The sequence below is a fragment of the Hyaena hyaena genome, unplaced genomic scaffold (assembly GCF_003009895.1).
Source record: "Hyaena hyaena isolate Hyena2069 unplaced genomic scaffold, ASM300989v1 scaffold_77, whole genome shotgun sequence".
In the NCBI taxonomy this organism is placed as follows: domain Eukaryota; kingdom Metazoa; phylum Chordata; class Mammalia; order Carnivora; family Hyaenidae; genus Hyaena; species Hyaena hyaena.
This window is the reverse complement of record NW_024080708.1, coordinates 1,365,465-1,379,081: the sequence shown is the minus strand read 5'-3', so window position 1 is coordinate 1,379,081 and position 13,617 is coordinate 1,365,465. Positions and strand designations below refer to the sequence as shown.

Genomic DNA, 13,617 nt, shown 5'->3' with positions numbered 1-13,617 from the left:
AGAAACCAGTCACAAATCCAGATCACCTGGGCTTCTGACAAACTAGGAATAGATTGGAGGTTCCAATAATTTTCCAGAATGACTCACAAAACTCACAGAAACATTTTACTTACTAGATTAACAGTTTATTATAAAAGGATATAATTCAGGAACAGCCAGATGGAAGAGATTCATAGGGCAAGGCATGGGGGAAAGGTGTGGAATTTTCATGCCCTCTCCAAGCATGTACCACTTTCCCCAAATCTCCATGTGTTCATGAACCCAGAAGCTCTCCAAACCCTGTCCTTTGAAGTTTTTATGAAGGCTTCATTGCATAGGCATGATTGATTAAATCATGGACCGTTCATGATTCATTCAACCTCCAGCCCCTCTCCCCTACCCAATTGTCAGGGGGGTGGGACTGAAAGCCTCAACCTTCTAATCTAATGGTTGGTTCCCCTGGCAACCAGCTACCATCCTTAGATGTGCTGCAAACATCTCGTTAACATAACAAAATACACGTTTACCATTCTTCTCACTAAGGGAATTCCAAGGATTTTAGGAGCTCTGTGCTAGAAATAAGGATGAAGACTATATATATAATTTTTTTTACTATAAATCACAGTATCAGAGGCAGTAATAGAAAATTAATGCAATGGTTAAAGTAGGAGATTCTAAAAAGAGATATCTCTTAGCATATTGTAAGTGAATATTAGGCCTGTGGCCTTCCTGACTCTTTGAGGACTCTGGAATGGAGCTCAGTGAGCCAGGAGAACTAAAAAAATTTAGAACAGTAATAAATTGTCTATTTGTGAATATTCATCTATCCAGTGCTTTTTAAAAATAAATAGCCTACATAAAACTCAGGCCAAACTCTACAAAATTTGTTTCAGAAGAAACATCTAGAATTTTTACTACATTTTCCCTTTGCATCATTAATTTTCTCACTAATGAGAGAAGCCCACATGTCCAAGGCACTGGACTACATGCTAGAGTTGCAGAGATACACAAAATGAAAAGAGCTCACATTCAACGAAGGGTATTAGACAAATAAGCTGACAGCTATATTTTACTGTAAAATGTATTCTTATGGAAGGTTGCATGGCACACTGGGGGAGCTCAGATGTTAATTCAGCCTGAAGGACCAGAGAAAGCTTCCCTGAGGAGGTAATGTCTTGACTGCCAGGAAGGACAAATAAGAGTTGACCAGGTGAAGGTGACAGAGTGGGAGGGGCTAAGAGTGAGAGCATGTTATGTTGAGGAAATTGAAACAGGTTTAGGGTGGCCAGAACAGAGTGTAAGGGAGAGAATATGAGACAAAAGGCTGGAGAGCTAGACAGGAACTACATCTCATGGGTCTTTGAGAACCTTGATGTAATATTTGAAATTCATATTCAAATTTATGGGCACTCAATTGCTATCTACTATTCCTACTATTTAAAAGAGATGAGAGGGGAGCGCCTGGGTGGCTTAGTCGGTTAAGCGTCCGACTTTCTCGCTTAGGTCATGATCTCGCGGTTCGTGGGTTCGAGCCCCGCATCGGGCTCTGTGCTGACTGCCAGCTCAGAGCCTGGAGCCTATTTCAGAGTCTGTATCTCCCTCTCTCTCTGACCCTCCCCTGCTCACGCTGTCTCTCTCTCTCTCCTAGAAATAACTAAAAATATCAAAAAAATAAATAAATAAAAGAGATGAGAGGGAAAGGGGCTTCATGATCACTTCTAGATTTCTACCTGGATTCCTGGATAGATAGCAGTTCTATATATCAATATAGGGGCCTCATGGATGGTGTAGTAATGGATATGTTGGTATCCCACCCATATCCCCTTTACTGTGCATCCCTCAGCTGCTGTGAATGTTGGCTCATAACTCACAGCTGTTCCATTCTCAGGAAAATTGTCCTAGAGCCCAAGCCAAATGGAAGCCAAATTACCTTAAAGGTTAGGTCCCACCCACAGACCTTAGCCAATTATTGACTCCCTGGGGATGGTACAAAAGTCCCACTCCCTGGCCTCAAGGTGGGGCTCATGGTATAACTTGCACTCCCACAATTTCCCCATGAGATCATACTGAAGCTAGTCTCCAGCTGAGATCACATACTTGCTGAGCTATTATTTCTGCCCTATTTTGCTTCCCTCACTCCCTTTCTCTTGAAGCATTCTCTCAACGAGTCATTTGGACAAGAATCTGCATCTTAGGATCAGCTTTCAGAGAATCTGACCTAAAATAGATGGGAAAACAAAATTTTGGTGGTGGGGAAGACCGATTAATTCAGTTTTGGAAATGTTAAGAATGAAGTGCCTGTGGGACATCAAGGTAGACTCATTCCAAAGACAGTTGTATATTCAGGGTTTGGAGGTCAGGAAAGAAGTCTGAGCTGGATCACTGTTAGGAATTTACCCAAGGGATATAGAAATGCTGATGCATAGGAGCACATGTACCCCAAAATTCATAGCAGCACTCTCAACAATAGCTAAAACATGGAAAGAGCCTAAGTGTCCATCAACGGACGAATGGATCAAGAAGATGTGGTTTATCTATACCATGGAATACTACATGGCAATGAGAAACAATGAAATCTGGCCATTTGTAGCAACATGGATGGACCTTGAGGGTGTTATGCTGAGCGAAATAAGTCAGGCAGAGAAGGACAAATATCGTATGTTTGCACGTATAGGAGGATTAGGAGGAACTTAATGGAGGACCATGGGGGAGAAGAAGGGAGGAAATGGTGGGGGAAAGGGGGAGAGGCAAACCATGAGAGACTCTTGAATGCTGACAAAAACTGAGGACTGATGGATGTGGGGGGGGATGGGCATGGAGGGGATCACTTGTGGGGATGAGCACTGGGTGTTATATGGAAACCAACTTGACAATAAACTATTTGTAAAAAAAAAAAAGAAAGAAGAAGAAGTCTGAGCTGGATAAATAAACTTGGGAACTGTAAGCATGTGAAGCATGGTATATGAAATTAATAGTAGTAGATAAGATAACCCAAGGAAAGCCTATAGAATAAAAAGAGAACAGGAAAATATCAACATTTAAAAAGTGGAAAGAGGAAGAACATGCTGCATAGACTTAAAAATAAGGCCAGGGAAGTGGAGAAAAAACTGTTTAGAACACTATTATGAGCACCACAGAAAGAGTTTCAGGAAACTGAGGCAAATGACAGAAAGAGTTTTAGGAAAATGTTATCTATCAATACTAGAGAAGTCAGATGAATATGAAGACAGAAAAGTAGCTGATAAATTTGACCATCAATAAATTATTAATAATAGAAACTTACCCTATAAATATGTTTACACAGATATACAAACAAATATATATTCTACATATATTTCACAAATTCTACATATATTTCATGTGGGAAATAAGGGAATGATTAAATCACAAATTATTCTATGTTGAGCATTGAGAGTACAGTGGGACATTTATTGAGAGGGAGTACATTGGCTTAGAATATGAGCCAACTTCTCCAACAGGGTGATCCAAACTGAGGTTAAATTATCCCTGGTGGGAATGGCAACTATTGATCATTAAAGCTGCTTTTTGAGAAAGACAGATACCATATGCTTTTACTCATATGTGGAGCAGGAGAAACTTACCAGAGGATCATAGGGGAGGGGAAGGGGAAAAATAGTTGAGGAGAGGGAGGGAGGCAATCCATAAGACACTCTTAAATAATGAGAACAAACTGAGGGTTGATGGAGGTGGGGGAGAGAGGAAAATGGGTGATGGTCATGGAGGAGGGCACATGTTGGGATGAGCACTGAGTATTATATGGAAACCAACTTGCCAATAAACTATATTAAAAAAATAAAGCTACTTTTTAAGCATAGAAGCCTGGCACCCATGACAAGTCACTTAGTACAAATGCAGCTTAAACCAGCTAAGACAGACATGAAAATTCAGCCCACACATAGCAAAATGGGCCCTTTCTATTAAGGTTTTATTGTACCATCTCTTTTGGAGCAAACAGCCAAAACTATAGGTTCTAAACCTCTTTTGGAAGACAGAATACAAAGTAGCTATGTCTGCCAGCTATTCGACACAAATCAATTTCCTTTTCTTATTGGGAAAACATCTAGTCCACATTTTATAGTCTCCCCTGGAGCTAAGTGTAGCCATATGTCTGAATTCTATGGAGTGAAATGTAAGAGGAAGTGACATGTGCCATTTCTAGGCTAAGGCTTTTAAGAAGTTAATATATGCCTTTCATGTTATTTTTCACTTGTACAGATGAATGCAGATGATGACAGTGTCCTAGGAGATGACAGAGCAATAAGATGGTCATATCTTATGATATGGGTCCCTGAATCCCTATACTGGAAGGAAGTCAACAAAGAACACCTGTCTTGTACTGGTAACCTTAGCATGGAAAAAGTTCAGGCCTAGGTTTTCCCTAAATCTTTGCAGTCATATGTCCTCAGCTACAACCAATAGAGAAGAGTCCACATAGGAACCAGGTAGATACCTACATGCAGTCATGTCCTCCTGATATTCTGGACAACCCCAAGAAGCAGAGAATCTTTGGGACATCTTTTTTTAGCAAGGTGGTTATCTCAACATTTCCTGGGTAGTCATGTACTTCACCCTTTCAGTAATATGTTCCTAAGTGGTTACCACCAAATGTTCAAGAGTTCAATTGTCCTGTTTCCCAAGATATTTGTTAGTATTGCACCTGACATGAAACCTTTAAGGATTCAATCTGCAGAAACTGGTCCTGAGTCAAGTATTATTAGCTTGAGTGGTCTTAAAGATGCCTTTAACTGTTGAAAATGTTTCTGAGACATCATAACATCAGCATAATTCTTACTTGCACTGCAGCTGCAATACCATACTAGTGGTAAGACTCTTACGAAAATTTAATTCTCCACATCAGTGCCTGCCATTGATATATCAGCCATTGCTACTTATTTTCGCAATAAGATTTTCTCCCTCCATGGAATAAGTGGTTGCTTATGTCTGTTTCTTCTATTTCATTTTGTTTTGTTTTGAGCTATTGTTCAAGACCCCTACCTTTGTATCAACCTATTCACTCTTTACCACCCAGAGGTTAATGGGTGTTAACCAGGTATTAGTAGAAGATTTCTGGTGCTATGTTTCCTGCTGGTAACACTTTATTAATTAAAAAAAACAAACAAACATGTAGAGTACCTTGCTATATGTTAGGCAGTGAGCTTAAGGGTTGGTGACAAATGGTGAACAAAATATTATATGATCCCTGACCACTTAATTAAATAATTACATGAATAAATGTAAATGTGTAACTCTGACAAGTCCTATAAAGGGAAGATACATAATGTAAGTATGCATAATTGGGGCTTTGACCAATCAGAGAGGTTGAGGGAGGGTTTCTGGGAAGTGACAACTGAGCTGGGAGTTAAAAGATCAGTGGAATTAACCAGACAAAATAAGAGAGAAAAGTGTTCCAGAGATTGGAATAATGTGTGAAAAAGCTCTGTGCTAGGAGCATATCAATCCAAGGACTGAAAAAAAAAAAAGCCAGTGTGGCTGACACAGAGAGGGCAAGGGAATATTATGGTATGAGATAAGGCTGAAAAGGCCATGGAGGATCTAAAACATCATTTTAAATAGATTTTTATTGATAGTAATAGCAATTAGAGGGACTTTTATACCATGTAGCATGTAGTAAGTCATGGCTACTAGCATTCCTGATACCACAACATTAAAAAGCCAGATAAATTGCAAAAATGTCATATTTTAAAAGACAGTGAGGATATGAAGAAGCAAAAAAAAAAAAAAAGACCTAAAATTAAGGGAGTAGGAGCCCTTCTGAGATAAGCAGACTGATGCCAGCCATTTTCTTCTTCCCTGGGGACATTTGCTAAGCCTTAGCACAGGCTGAAGATCAGGTTTAGCTTAGCAGAAGGGTTTTGCTGGGAAAAAGAGAAAATCAGCAAAGTTTCAGCCATTGTAGAGTACTGGCAGGACAATAATCTTCAGGAGACCTAAATATGAGCTGGCTCCCCTGCACACATAGTATATATTCTGAATTTGGAGGCTATAGAGAAGACTAGGAAGCTTCTATAAGGTGGACTGAAATCTCCTTTACTCTCCCAATATTTAAGACACAAAGTTGCCACAAATATATGGCTGGTAATATATGGTTTCCTCAAGATATTTGCCAAATGTAGAAGCATCATAGGGTGAGGGTAGAAGCCAAAGAGTAAAGATCAAAGGGTATGAAGCATAGTCTGAACATACCAATCTTTCAAAGTGTAGAATAGAGAGCTCTGCAGGCTTTTCAAGGCACATGCTTGGGAAACATAACAGGACTAGAGATGTACTGAGTTTAATTAAAATTACAACATATTTTCAATTCAGCTCAGTCTATGATTAGATTAATGTGATTACTCCCTCACCCTACCTGTTTAACAGATGAAAAGAGAAAACCCTCATTGGTAGAACATATTACCTGGAGCCGATACAGTGTCTTTATATAAAATATCTACCCACATAATTAAAAAATTACTAGATATTTGAAGAGACAGCAACAAAGGAAGACAGAAGACAGTGGAACATGTCTTTAAATAATCCATAGACCAAAAAACCCCATAAAACATGGACCAGTATTTTTTAAACCATGAAGGCAGTAGAGAGTGACCAAAAACCACAAATGGAGGTAAAGTTAAGCCTGGAAAACACACTAAAATAGGTAAAATTGTGTTTGTGTTTGTTTTGTTTTGCTTTGATTGTGATGATGTTTTGTGCACCTCAAACTACACATGACTTGAAGGTAGAAACTGCATCCTGGCAGGTTTGAGATGTCAGAAGGCAAAAAGCCTAAAAAACACACTAAAATAGGTAAAATTGTGTTTGTGTTTGTTTTGTTTTGCTTTGTTTTTTGATGATATCTTGTGCACCTCAAACTACACATGACTTGAAGGTAGAAACTGCATCTTGGCAGGTTTGAGGTGTCAGAAGGCAAAGTTTGGAGCCAACAGAACAGCTAGAAAGTTAGGGAATTCCTGGAAGGTGATGCGCTTTAGAGCAAATTCAATCCCAAAATATACATATAAAATTTCCTCAAAACTACATGTATCACTGTGAGCATTTCATAAAGTATATAATTGTGGATCATTATGTTGTACACCTGAAATTATTATAATATTGTATGTCAACTCTACTTCAATTACAAGTTTTAAAAAATCTGCCCAAATCTTTGGCTGAATGTTAATCTTTGCATGCTTAGGGAAAATCCCAGGGACCTCATAATAAAGCAACAACTAAACCTGTAAGTATGGACCAGAGATTTTAGGTACTGCATAGCACATGGGAGAAGAAGTTGAAAATTTAGTCTAGCCAAGATAACTGCCTGCAAATACAAAAAATTATTCTTCAGAGCTATATAACAGAATCCAGAGTTTCTAAAATGTATCACTCAGAATATTCAGTAATCAACCAACAAGCCTTAGATATGCAAAGAAGCAGGGAAATGTGACCTATGCTCAAAAAAAAATAAAAGCAATCATTAGAAATCAACCCTGAGATGATAGAGATGTAGCAACTAGCAGGAAAGAATTTTAAGGCAAATATTGCAAATATAGTTGAGGGGTTAAAAGAGAACATATACAAAATGAACATACAGATAGGGAACATCACCAGAGAAACAGAAACTATAAATAGGAATCAAATGGAAATTCTGTAGCTGGTAAATATAACAACTGAAATAAATAATTCACTAGATTTCCTTAGGAGATGACAGAAAAGTCAATAAACTTGAAGAGAGATCAATCAAAAATACACTAATCTGAAAAACAGAGGAAAAAAGATTGGGAATAAAATGAATCAAGTCTCAGGGATCTGTGTGATAATACAGATGGATACAAGAGAGAATGGAAAAGAAAAGTAAAAAGAAATGGTAGCCCCAAATTTCTTGAATTTGTTGAAAGATGTCCATTTATTTTTTTATTTTTTATTTTTTTTACTTTTTAAAAATGTTTATTTATTTATTTATTTGAGACAGCATGCAAGAGAGCAAGCATGAGTGGGGGAGGAGGGGGGAGAGAGAGAATCCCAAGCAGGCTCTGCACTGTCAACCTGGAGCCTGATTCAGGGCTTGATCTCATGAACTGTGAGATCATGACCTGAGTGGAAATCAAGAGTCAGAGCATTAACTATCTTACACCCTAAAGCAAATGGCAAGTAGCAACAAAATGCTAAGCAGCTCATTTATACCAAAGACCACTTATTAGGTCCTACTTAAAAGCCTTTGGTAGAAACAAAAGGCAACAGGGCATTTTGCTCCCCTAGGAGATCTTTAAGATATTCCAGTAGTGGTCTGTAGGAGTGAGGTAGGTGGGGTGGAATAATCCTTGTTCTCTGATGTCCTTTAATACCTAATAGCAAGTGCATTCTAGGAAAAGGCATCTTGCAGATGTGAGGTAGGTATGCAATATTCAATTACATTTGAGTACTGCATTCTCATTTTGTTTGAAGCAGTTTCGCCTTCCATTACTTGTCTCATTTCCACGGATTCTGCTCAGTCAGGTGGTCCATCTTTGTAATTTGTATATACACACACAGACATCTGATAATAAGAAAGATGTCCATTTAAATATCCAAGAATCTCATTGAACCCCAACAGAAGAAATACAAACAACCTAGGAACATCACACTCAAATTCCTCCCATTTGAAAATCAACTTAAACAACTAAGAAGCTCAGTGAACCCTAAACAGATTAAAAACAAAGAAAACTGTACTTAGACCCATCATAGTCAAACTCCTGAAATCTAAAGATAAACTTTTAAAGGCAGTCAGAGAATATATTTTTAAAAACTTTTCATGATTTAAGTAAAAATTTCACAGAAAATCAGAAAAAGGGACATGTGTGAAAAAAGCTTCAGGTAACATCAAACCCAATAGTAAAACATTAAATCATTTTCCTCTCGGGCCAAGAGCAAGGCAAGGATGTCTGTCTTCATCATTTCTACTCAATACAGTGTGAAAGCATCAAAACACTGATGAGAAAAATTAAAGAAAACCCCATGTAAATAAATGAAGATCTATACCACATTAATGGACTAGAAAATTCAATATTGTTAAGATGTCCATCACCCCTAAGTTGATTCATAAATTCATACAGTTCCTATTGAAAGTTCCAGAAAGCTTTGCTTAACTAATAGAAGCTGACTCTAGGATTTATTGAAAATTAAAATGAACTACACTATCCAAACAATCTTGAAAAAGAAAAAGCTGGAGGAGTTTACACCACTTTACTTCAGGACTTGCTCTAGAGCTATGGTAATTAAGCAGTGTGATATTACAAGTTGACTACATTAATTAGTTAATGAAACAGAGTAGAGAATCCAAAAATATGCCTACACATATAGAGTCAGTTAATTTTTACCAAATTGAAAAGCTAATTCAATGGAAAAAAGAAAGTTTTTTTTAAAGCAATGTTAACAAAACACTGGATATCTCTATGGAAAACAATGAACCTTGATCACTATCTCAGTCCATACACAAAAAGTAATTCAAGATGAGTCATAGTCCTAAATCTAGACTCTTGGAATAAGCAAGGATTTCTGGACAATAAAATAAAATAATAAACTGAACTTCTTCAAAATTAAAAATTTTAAAAACAAAACAAAATTAAAAATTTTGCTCATCCAGAGATGCCACTAAGAAAATAAATAAGCCATTTTAGCCACTCTGACTGGTGTGGGGTGGTATCTCAGTGTGGTTTTGGTTTGTATTTCCCTGCAAATCAGAGGACTCTAGATGCTGGTGAGGATATGGAGAAACGGGCACCCTCCTACACTGTTGGTGGGAATGTAAACTGGTGCAGCCCCTCTGGAAAATAGTGTGGAGATTCCTCAAAAAATTAACAATAAAACTCCCCTATGACCCAGCAATAGCGCTGCTAGGAATTTACCCAAGGGATACAAGAGTGTTGATGCATAGGGGCACATGTACCCCAATGTTCATAGCAGCACTCTCAACCATAGCCAAAACATGGAAAGAGCCTAAGTGTCCATCAACGGACAAATGGATCAAGAAGATGTGGTTTATCTATACCATGGAATACTACATGGCAATGAGAAAGAATGAAATCTGGCCATGTGTAGCAACATGGATGGACCTTGAGGGTGTTATGCTGAGTGAAATAAGTCAAGCAAAGAAGGACAGATACCATATGTTTGCACGTATAGGAGGATTAGGAGGAACTTAACCGAGGACCATGGGGGAGAAGAAGGGGGGAAATGGTGGGGGAGAGGGAGGTAGGCAAACCATGAGAGACTCTTGAATGCTGAGAACAAACTGAGGGCAGATGGGGGTGGGAGGGAGGGGAAGGGGGGTGATGGGCATGGAGGAGGGCACTTGTGGGGATGAGCACTGGGTGTTATAGGGAAACCAACTTGAAAATAAACTATTTTTTAAAAAAAGAAAATAAATAAGCCACAGACTTGGAAAAAATAGTGTAAAACATATATCTGACCAAAGATTTATATCCAAGATACATTAAGAATGTCTACAATTCAAAAATTAAAACACCAAAAAAAAAAAAACACCCCACATGCCAATTTTGTATTAAATGGCAAAAATTTGAATGGGCAATTCACAAGAGAAGATACGCAAATAAATTATAAACATATGGAAAGGTGTTTCACAAGTTTAGCCACCAACAAAATGCAAATTAAAACCACAATAAGATACCCCTTTACACACACCAGAAAGGCAAATATCAAAAGGACAGAATATGCTGAGAATTTAGAGCAAATGGAACATCCATATGTTTCTGCTAGGAAAAATATTATAACCAATTAGAAGAACTATTTGGATGTTTCATATAAAGTTACATTTGTATCTACTCTACAATTCATCTAGTCTATTTTTTAAGGTTTTATTTTCTTAAGTGATCCCTACTGCCAACATGAGGCTCACACTCACAATCCTGAGATCAAGAGTCACATGCTCTTCAGACTGAGCCATCCAGGCGCCCCCCAGTTAGTCCATTCTTAAGTATTTACTCAAGAGGAATGAAAATATATGTCCACAAAAATACTTACATAAAAATATTTATAGTTGCCTTTTAAAAGATGTTCAATATCCCTAATCATCAAAGAAGCGCAAATCAAAACAACAATGATATATCATATCATACCCACTAAGGTGGCTACTCAAAAAAAAAAAAAAATCCAGAAAATAACAAGCCTTGGCAAGGCAATGGAAGAAATTGGAAGCCTTGTGTACAATTAGTAGGATTGTAACTAAATGGTGCAATGGCTATGGAAAATTGTATGAAGATTCCTCAAAAAATTAAAAATAGAGCTACTATATTATTCAGTGATCCTGCTTCTGGATGTATATCCAAAGAATTGAAAGCAGGGTCTCAGGGAGATATTTGCACACCCATATTCATAGCAGCACTATTCACAATAGCCAAGAAGGGAAGGCAAACAAAGTGTTCACCAAGAAATGAGTGAATGACATACAATGATGTATTATTCAGCCCTAAGAAGGAAGGAAATCCAGTCACATATTACTTCAAGGATGAACCTCGAAGACATTATGCTCCATGGAATAAGCCAGTCACAAAAAGACAAATGCTATATGATTCCACTTACATAAGGTATCTACAGCAGTCAGATTCATAGAAACAGAAAACAGAATGGTGGTCAGCAGGATTTGGGGGTAAGGGAAAAAGAGAGTTGTTGCTTAATGGGTACAGAGTTTCAGATTTGCAAGATTAAAAAGTGTTGATCTGTTTCACAACAATGTGAATATGCTTAACAGACCTGAACTGTGTATTTAAAAATAGTTAAGGAGGGCACTTGTAATGAGCACTGGGTGTTTAAGTCAGTGATGAGTCGCTAAATTCTACACCTGAAACTAAAGTTGATTCTTTGTATTAAAAAAAAGTTAAAATGGTAATTTTGTGTTTTCACAATTAAAAAAGAGTATAGTCGCCTTATGCATTACACCAAAACACACACACACACACACACACACACACACACACACAAAAATCTAGAAACTAGCCAAATGTTCATCAGCAGGAGAATGATAAATTGCGATATATTTATAAAATGAAATACTACTCAGCAATTTTAAAAAATGAACTACTGTTACATTAAAAAACATGAATTAATCTTAAAAATACTATGTTGAGAGAGAAAAGCCAGACACATAATAGTACATGCTGTAGTATCCTATTTTTATGAAATCTAAGGACAGGAAAAAACTAGTAATTTATGATGATAGATATCAGAACAGTGGTTGTCTCTGGGGTGGGACAATGACTGACAAGGGAAACAAAGAAACTTGCTAGGATGACAGACACACTCTATATTTTGTTTTGGGGAGTGGCCACAGATATATGCAACTGTCAAAATTCTTTGAATAAAACATCTAATTAAACTGAATAAAAAATCTGTTTTAAAAACAAAGTGAGGGGCGCCTGGGTGGCTCAGTTGGTTAAGCATCCTACTTTGGCTCAGGTCATGATCTCACAGTTCGTGGGTTCGAGCCCCGCGTTGGGCTCTGTGCTGACTGCCAGCCTGTTTCAGTCTGTGACTCCCTCTCTCTCTGACCCTCCCCTGCTCACGCTGTCTCTCTCTCTCTCTCTCTCTCTCTCAGAAATAAATAAAACATTAAAAATGTTTTAAATAAAATAAAACAAAATGATACTGTGTGAAATAAGCTGGCCACAAAAAGACAAAGACTGTATAATTCCACTTACATGAGATAGCTAAATTCACAGAGACAGAAAATAGAATGGTGATTACAAGGAGTTGGAGGGAGTGGGTAAGGGGAGTTGTTTAATGAATACAGAGTTTCAGATTTGCAAGATGAAAAATTTGTGACAATCTGGTGCAAAATAATCTAAACATACTTAGCGCTACTGAACTGTATACTTAGAGATGGTACATTGTGTTATGTTTTTATCATAATTAAAAATAAGAATTAGGAAAAAAAACAATGAGAGGGAACCTGGATGGCTCAGTTGGTAAAACATATGACTCTTGATCTCGGGGTCATGAGCTTGAGCCCTAGCTTCAGCATAGAAATTAGTTAATAAAATAAATTTTTTAAAAAAACAATGAGATACCCCTATAAACCCAGTAGAATGGCTAAAACTATGAAGACTGACAATAACAAATATTGCTGATGATGTAGAGCAAAGGGAACTCTCACAACTTGGATGCAGGAAATCAAAATGGGAAAAGGTTTGATAGTGCTTTATAAACTGAACTGTATACTATATCTTAACATAGAAATTGCACTCTTAGGTGTTTAACAAAGAGAAATGAAAATGTGTTCCTAAAAAGACTTGTAAAAAAAAGAGAAACTTGTGAAAAGCATATTCATAGGAGCTACTTTCACAATAGTCAAAATTGGAATCTGCCCAAATGCCCACTAATAGGAAAATACATAATTAAATTGTGCTATAATCATACAATTGAATACTATTCATCAATGAGAAGAACAAGCTATTTATACACACACAATAATGTGGATTAATATCAGTTGGTATGTTGTATTATACCACTTCTATGAGGTTATAGAAGAAGCAAAATTAATGTAATATAGGAAAAATACCTACACTGGTTCCCTCTTTTAGGGGGGTGGCAGAAATTTACTGAAGGACACAAGGAACCTTCTGAAGAGAA

General features: G+C 37.3%; 1 protein-coding gene across 1 annotated transcript in view; it reads right to left on the bottom strand.

Annotated features, from left to right (window-relative positions):
- The window catches only part of GUCY2F (guanylate cyclase 2F, retinal), a 90,534-nt gene that overhangs the window by 28,715 nt on the left and 48,202 nt on the right, over positions 1 to 13,617 (bottom strand). The gene's annotated exons all lie outside the window — the stretch shown is intronic.